Raw genomic sequence first — 7105 nt, 5'->3', positions numbered from 1 at the left:
ATCAAATTATATGCTTCTTGAAGGCAGGAACTGTGTGGTTTTCCCTCTTCAAATCCGCAGCATACAATACAGTGTCTGATCCCCAGCATATCATAGCATGCCAATGTCTAATTGAATGAGAGAACTGTTCCAATCCATTCCATTTCATGAATATGCATTAATTGGGTGCCATATTAGACACTATGCTTGGTTCTGGAGATGTGGGCATAAAAACAGACATAAAAACAGCTTATTAAGTGCCTATTAAGTTCTGGACAGTGTGTTGAATGGGATACAAAGTTTATTTAAATAAATTTTATGGAGAGACCACAAAAGGTGGTCTCTGTAGGATGTGGCATCTGAGCTTTACTTGGAAGAAAACTTGGGATTCTAAAAGACAGCTGTGGGGAGAAGTGCCTTCTAGCTATGATGGGACCACCTACGCAGAGGAGTGGAGGCAGGAGAAGGGATGTCATCTATGAAGAACAGGTAGCAGGCTAGCTGGACTGGGAGAGAGATTGTAAATTGGAATAAGACTAGGGTGAAGTCAGACTATGGGGGAGTTTTAAATGCTAGACTGAGTAGTTTATTTTTATCAGAGAAGCAGCAGAGAGTCATAGATCATTTCTTTGAATAAGGGAGTGGCTATGGTCAGATATAGACCTTAGGAATATCAATTTGGTTGCTTTTTTTAGAGAATAGATTACAGAAAGGCAAGGTTGGAAGTAGGGAAATTCTAACTCATAGTATTGGGGGGGGTTATTTCTTGATTCAGCATCTGTTCCTGAAGAATGCTATGACCATGAATGAAAATTCTGCAGTAGGGTATGTTTTCTGGAAATGAGAATTGTTTTGTAGAAAGGGCACCAGGCTTAGATTTGGAATTCAGTGTGAGTTTAAATCATAGTTCTGCTACTATAACTTTGTGATCTCTAACAAATCACTTGACTTCACAGTTTCTGTTTCCTCATGAACAGAGTTGTTTTAAAGCAAGTCCTTTATTATTATCATTATTATTAATTATTTATTGCTATTATTATTATTCAAACTGGTCATCTTCAGTTGGGACAAAAGTTTTAATTGAATCAGCTGGCAGATGTGGCCTTGATTTCCATTTTCTTTTCTCCCATTTAAATGATGAGGGAGGGAATTTTTTTAAACATGGTGATAGATGAGATTTATAATTGGTAGGAACTAAAAGAGAAAAAAGTAAAAGGGCCAGAGGAGAAGCAGGACAGGTTGAGTCTTCAGAGGGAAACTTGACTATTTCTCTCCTCAGGATTCTAAGGTATCCAGGAACCTTAAGGTTTCTAATACTATCTCTCACAAGCCCCCCATTTTGTGTGTTCCTCCAATATTAATCAACAAAAAAAAAAGTTAAATAAGAATGTATAGCAAAGGAGCCAGCTAGATGGTACAATGGATAAAGCACCAGCTCTGAAGTAAGGAGGACCCGAGCTCAAATCTGGCCTCAGACATTTGACACTCTCTATTTGGCTATGGTCAAGTCACTTAACACCAATTCCCTCACCCCCCCCAAAAAAAGAATATATATCAAGAACAGCAATTAAATACACTTTCTTCAAGTGGGAGGGGGCGGGAGAAGGAGAAATATATTCTCTCCTTTTTTACATATTTGAGGCCCCTGATGAGAGTGAGCTCAAACTTAAAGTATCATCCTAAAATATAATATATTCCCTCAAAATATTTTTGAGAATTACTGAGTGAATGAGTTATTTTGTCCATTATGAATACCCAAATTAACTATAAAGGACATATGAAGAAAGATGCTATCTGTATCCAGAGAAAGAATTGATAAATATATAGAGCAATTTTACATATATACCTATTTGTATCTAATGGTAGACATCTCTAGAGTGGGAATGGAAGAGGAGGAGAGAAGATAAAAAAGGAAAAAAGAGATTTACATGATAGTTTTGTTATATAATTGAAATAGTAAGTTGAGCATAGCAGATTTTATTATTTTTTTATTATTTTATTGGTAGTAGTATTTATTAAACTGCATTATAGAAATACTTGTTTTATTCCAAAATTTAAAAATAATATAAACGAAATGTCCCCTCAAACCAGAACAATAATCTTTCCTTTGAAGGAGCTGACTCAAACTTGAAATACATAAGAAGTAGCCAGGTAGATCTACAGAGAACCAGTGGGACAACTCCTGGTCCTAAGGCATCCTTTCCTTCCATCTCAGAGTCCCCACATTCCACGCACAAAATAATTTGCTTCTGGCTGCATTTTCCCTGATTAACAAGTTGTTCAACTGGGCCGATTCTTTACAGGATTTGATATCTCATCTGACAGGTCAGGCCACTGCTGGGCTGGATCATGAAGAGCATCCCTCAAAGACTGGCTCTCCAGCAGACCCAGTTTCTATTGCTATCGACTCCATTGGCTTCTGCTAACGCATCCACTCAGATCATTGGTCTGCACATTCAGTTCTGTTTCAGCAGTCAAGAATCCCCTTCACCACAGTCTCGGCCCCCGCAGTCACCCATGTCTGAAAGCAGATTCATGAAGCTCTGAGTGTGGAGAAGACCCAGACCCAGAATATAGGTTGGACTCTCACTGACTAGACCTCCATTCCATTCATTAAAACCAATGCAGTGTCAAGTTCTTCTGAAGAAAAAATATAGAGAAATGTAAAATATAGAATCATCCTGGATAGCTATCATTATTAATAATATTAGTGATATTGACAATAATTAAAATGTTAGACAATAATAATATTATTAATAATATAATTTTGACAATAACAACATTGACAATAGACTTTAAATCAAGTCAAGTATAATGAGATGTCAGGAAAACACAACTGAAAGATTCCACCATGAAATAACCTCAATAGTTTGCTTTGTTAGTTGGTACAATGCTTAATAAAGAAATTATAGTAGTTTTAGAATAAGCAAATATAAATTAACTTTCCCATAAGTGGAAATAATTCATATGCCTTTTTAGGCATCTTGGATGAGAATTTAAAGACTAAATGAGCCCAAAGTCTGACTTCTCCTAAGGCTGTTTCCAGGTCAGGACTGGGGATCATTGATGGTGTGGGGTACAGGAACTGGCCTCAGCCTTAGTCTCTTTTCAAATATCCTGAAGGAGGGAAGTTTTGAAGGGTTTTTTGGACAGGGATAATAAGGGCACTTTTTAAAAAAAAAAAAAAAAAGATTACTAGTTTCCTGTGTATTTTTAACCCATGAGAGTCCAAAGGGAAAATGAAATATTTGGCTCTTCAGTGATGTTGGCATTCACTGATCACCTTCTTGAAGGAATGAAGGCTCTGCTCCTGGCAAGAACAGGGAAAGCAGTGACTCACATTGGGCAGGAAGCAGTTGTCTCTCCTGCTGCTTCTGGGCGGTGCCTCCCAGGCGCTTGGCAAACAGGTTGCTGTCAAAAGTATGCCTGCGCAAAGACAGAGTTTATCTGCTGTGCTTCTTGAGAACAGTTGAGCAAGGAACTAAGCCAAGGAATGAATCAAGTAAACAAATGGAAAGGCAACACTCACTATGGAGACCCTGGGGCAAGCATGATAAGGCTACATCCTTGGAGCAAACCAAACAAATGATGACCATGTGTTAGTGATGGGAGCTTGGATTTACCAAGTATCCAAAGGGTTTTCCTCATAACAACTCTGTAAGTTGGGTAATGCAGTGATTTCTGTTTTGTAGATAAAGGAACTGAGACTGAGAGGTTAAATGGCATCCTCAAAGTAGAGAAAATCTCAGGCTGTGATCCAGGTCTCTCATTATTCTTTTTGCTATTTCATGATACCTTTCACTTAACTCTGATTGCTTCCCATTCTGAGCCATCTCCAGTCGTCATGATCCATAACTGGCCACTGGACCCAGATGACCCTGGAGGAGAAAGCAAGGCTGGTGACTTAGCACAGCACCTCCTCACTCAAATCCAATTCATGTGCTTTGTCAAGGCACATGATGTCCTGGTTAGAGCACTGGTCTTGGAGTCAAAAGGACCTGAGTTCAAATGTGATCTAAGACACTTAGTAATTGTCTAACTGTGTGACCTTGGGCAAGTCTCTCTTAACCCCATTGCCTTAAATAAAAAAAAAATTTAAAAAGAGAATGAAGGACAAAACATCAATGTGAGCTTTCTCTTTTTTCATCCTCTTTATCTCAAAATTCCTTGACACCATCTCCATTTTCTCTTTGCCCCCACCTCTGACAAAGAAGTAGCACTTCTTACCAAGGGCAACCCTCTACTTAGGCATCTCTTCCTATCTCATATCTTCCCCAACAGATTGCATCCTACCCTGTCTCCTCTCAAATCTTTAACCTTTCCCTATCAAATGGTTCCCTTCCTGTTCCCTTTAAACATGCCCAAATCTCTGTTACCCTTTAAAAAAAGAAAACAAAAACTTCACTAGATCCTACCCTCCCCTGAAGGCATCTTCCTATGTCTGTCCTCCCTTTTCCATACAAATTCCTGGAAAAAAACTGTCATCATTTGGTGCCTCCACTTCCTCTCTGTCACTCCTCAGTCTTTTGCAATCTGGTTTCCAATTGCATTACTCAACTGAAACTGCCCGCACCAAAATTATCAATGATCTCTTTTCTCAGTATAGCCAAAATGCCCTGATCTCTGTTCTCCACACACTACATTTCATTTTCCATTTCCATGGCTTTGCATTGGTTCTATTCCCTTTCCCCACCCTTGAAAGGCATTCTTCTTGCTTTTCACTTAACCCTGGAGTCCTTTTTCTTCAGTCTTCAGCAGGGTCTTTCCTATTCCTTCCAACTCTTAGTGCCCTCTCTCCCAAACTACAGTACACTGCATTTCATTATTTTGTATCTATTTGTATTTACTAATTTTATATTTATGTGGCATACATTGTATATGTATATGTGTCTCCCCCATTAGAATGTAAACTCATTGTGAGTAGGGATTGTTGCATTCCTTGTACTTGCATCTCCATCATTTAGTAAAACACCTAATTCATAATAGATGCTTAATAAATTGCTGATTGATAATTAATAAAATGCTGTTTGATTGATTAAAGCTTGTTAGAAAAGTCAGAATGAAGATATGAAAAGCTTTCATAGGAGAGAATAATCCTATTCTACCCTATAAGATTTTTATTTGCTTCAAAGGAAATCAGTTCACTTCTAACTCCAAGTATATGAGTGAATTGTTCCGAATGTTGAAAGCTCCTGAAATATATCCTTGTAGTATCTGAGAATTGAAATGCATTATAGAGGTCGTCTAAGCCTGTCTTCCCTTCTAATATGTTAAAGAAATGTTTGAATAATTCCAGGAAGACAAATTATATTGATAAGATTGGCAAAGAGCCAAAAGAAGGATAAGAGATTTTACTTAGACAAATACCAGTAATAACAAATCCAACAAGCTGTTGAAATGTGACTGAGGTAATTGGGTCTTGATCTCATATCTCCTGGGATTGTCATGCTCCTCCCACATAAAGCCAAACCAGTCAGTAAATAGTTTTAACATCTACTACATTTAAGGCATTGTGTTAAGCTCTATGTACAAAAAGAGGGAAAAGACATTCGCTTCCCTCAGGGAAACATAATCTAATAGGGAAAACAAGCAAACACCTATGTTTAACAAGCTATATGCAGGATACATAGCAAACAATTAAAAGAGAGAAGGCATTAGAATTAAAAAGGGTTGGAAGAGGTTACCTGTAGAAGACAGCATTTTACTTAAAGGAAGCCTGTGAAACCAGAAGGGAGAGCATTCCAGGCATGGGGGGCCACCAGAGAAAATGCCCCAAGCCAAGAAATGGAAGGCTTGGTTCATGGAATAGTCTGGAAACTTGCATCATTGGAACCAAGAGTATGTTTCAGGGAGTAAGGTATTAGAAGCCTAGAAGGATAGGAGGAGTCTGGATGGGTCATGAAGGGAAGGCAATGGGAAGTCACTGGAATTTATTAGTAGACAGGTGTTATGATCAGAGCTGTGTTTTAGGAAAATCATTTTAGTGACTAAATAGAGAATGCACTATTATGGGGAATAGATTGAGGCAGGCAGACTCAACAGGCTCCTACAATAATCTAGGCAATGGATAATGAGGGGATGGCAGTGTCAGAGGAAAGAATGGGGTACATTTGAGAAATGTCATAAATGTCAACAGGCCTTTGAAACACCTTGGACATGGGGGTTCATAAAGAGTGAGAAATCCAGGCCTACTAGGTTACAAGTCTTAGGGACTAGGACAATGGTGTTGACCTCTACAGTATTTGGAAAGATGAAGGAGGGGATTTAGTAAGGAAGATAATAAATCCAGTTTTGGTCATTGAAGTTTAATATGTCTCATGGACATTGAGTGTGAGATGTGAGATTGGAGGTCACCAGCCTCACTTGCTCCTCCAGAGCCATCTGGATCAGATGGTTAGATATGAATCAGGATGACTGGAAATGGCTCTGGATGTGAAAGAGTTAGGGTTAAGTGACTTGCCCAAGGTCACACAGCTAGTGCTAAGTTTCTGAGGTTGGATTTAAACTCAGGTCCTCCTGACTCCAGACTTGGTACTCTACAAAACCACCTAGCTGCTCTGGGTGGTGCAGAAGATAAATCACTGGGTTTGGAGTTAGGAAGACTTGAGTTTAAATCCAGACTCAGACAATTACTAGCAATGTGAATAATGTAATCATTATCATGTGGAAGGTTTGATTTTATTTTTTACATTAAAAAGGAATACTAATGGTTATCAAGCAGTAGCCATTCCATGGATCACTTGTGGAAATAAATCTTCATCCTCGTCCCTTCCAGTGGGCCCCCCTGATAAAGAGCACGCCTATTGAGAATTCTAAGTAGTTTCCATGTGTACACTTCTCCCTATCCCAATTACCCTGGAGGCTGCATCAAAGAAAATTGGTCACTGAATAAGAAAAACCAACCCACTCAATCGCTTCTTTCAAAAATAGGACTGTTCCCTCATGTTTTCTATTTCCTAGCTGTGAACCTCATTGGTATTCTTTGATCTTCTGCCTCAGACTTCTTGGGGTGAGGTGAATAAGGGAAAGTCTCTTCTCTCATCCTTGGGTTTAGCAGCTATGGTGGCTCCTTGCCCTTGGCAGGGAGGACATGTGCTGTGTGGATGAGATTGAGTTATCAAGGTAA

The 7105-nt window shown here is 38.9% G+C and overlaps 1 long non-coding RNA gene across 2 annotated transcripts in view; it reads right to left on the bottom strand.

The window, feature by feature from the left end:
• Positions 1-1954: 1954 nt before the first annotated feature.
• Positions 1955-7105, bottom strand: part of LOC141492628 (uncharacterized) — a 48686-nt gene continuing 43535 nt past the window's right edge. For both annotated transcript variants that reach the window (XR_012469992.1, XR_012469993.1), the window contains exons 3-4: positions 3320-3405; positions 1955-2619 (exon numbers count right to left, since the gene is read on the bottom strand). This is a non-coding gene — a long non-coding RNA (uncharacterized LOC141492628). The remainder of the gene's footprint in view (positions 2620-3319; positions 3406-7105) is intronic.

Source organism: Macrotis lagotis, chromosome 7 (assembly GCF_037893015.1).
Source record: "Macrotis lagotis isolate mMagLag1 chromosome 7, bilby.v1.9.chrom.fasta, whole genome shotgun sequence".
Classification (NCBI taxonomy): domain Eukaryota; kingdom Metazoa; phylum Chordata; class Mammalia; order Peramelemorphia; family Peramelidae; genus Macrotis; species Macrotis lagotis.
Note: the sequence above shows the minus strand (reverse complement) of the source record. Positions and strands in the feature narration are given on the sequence as shown.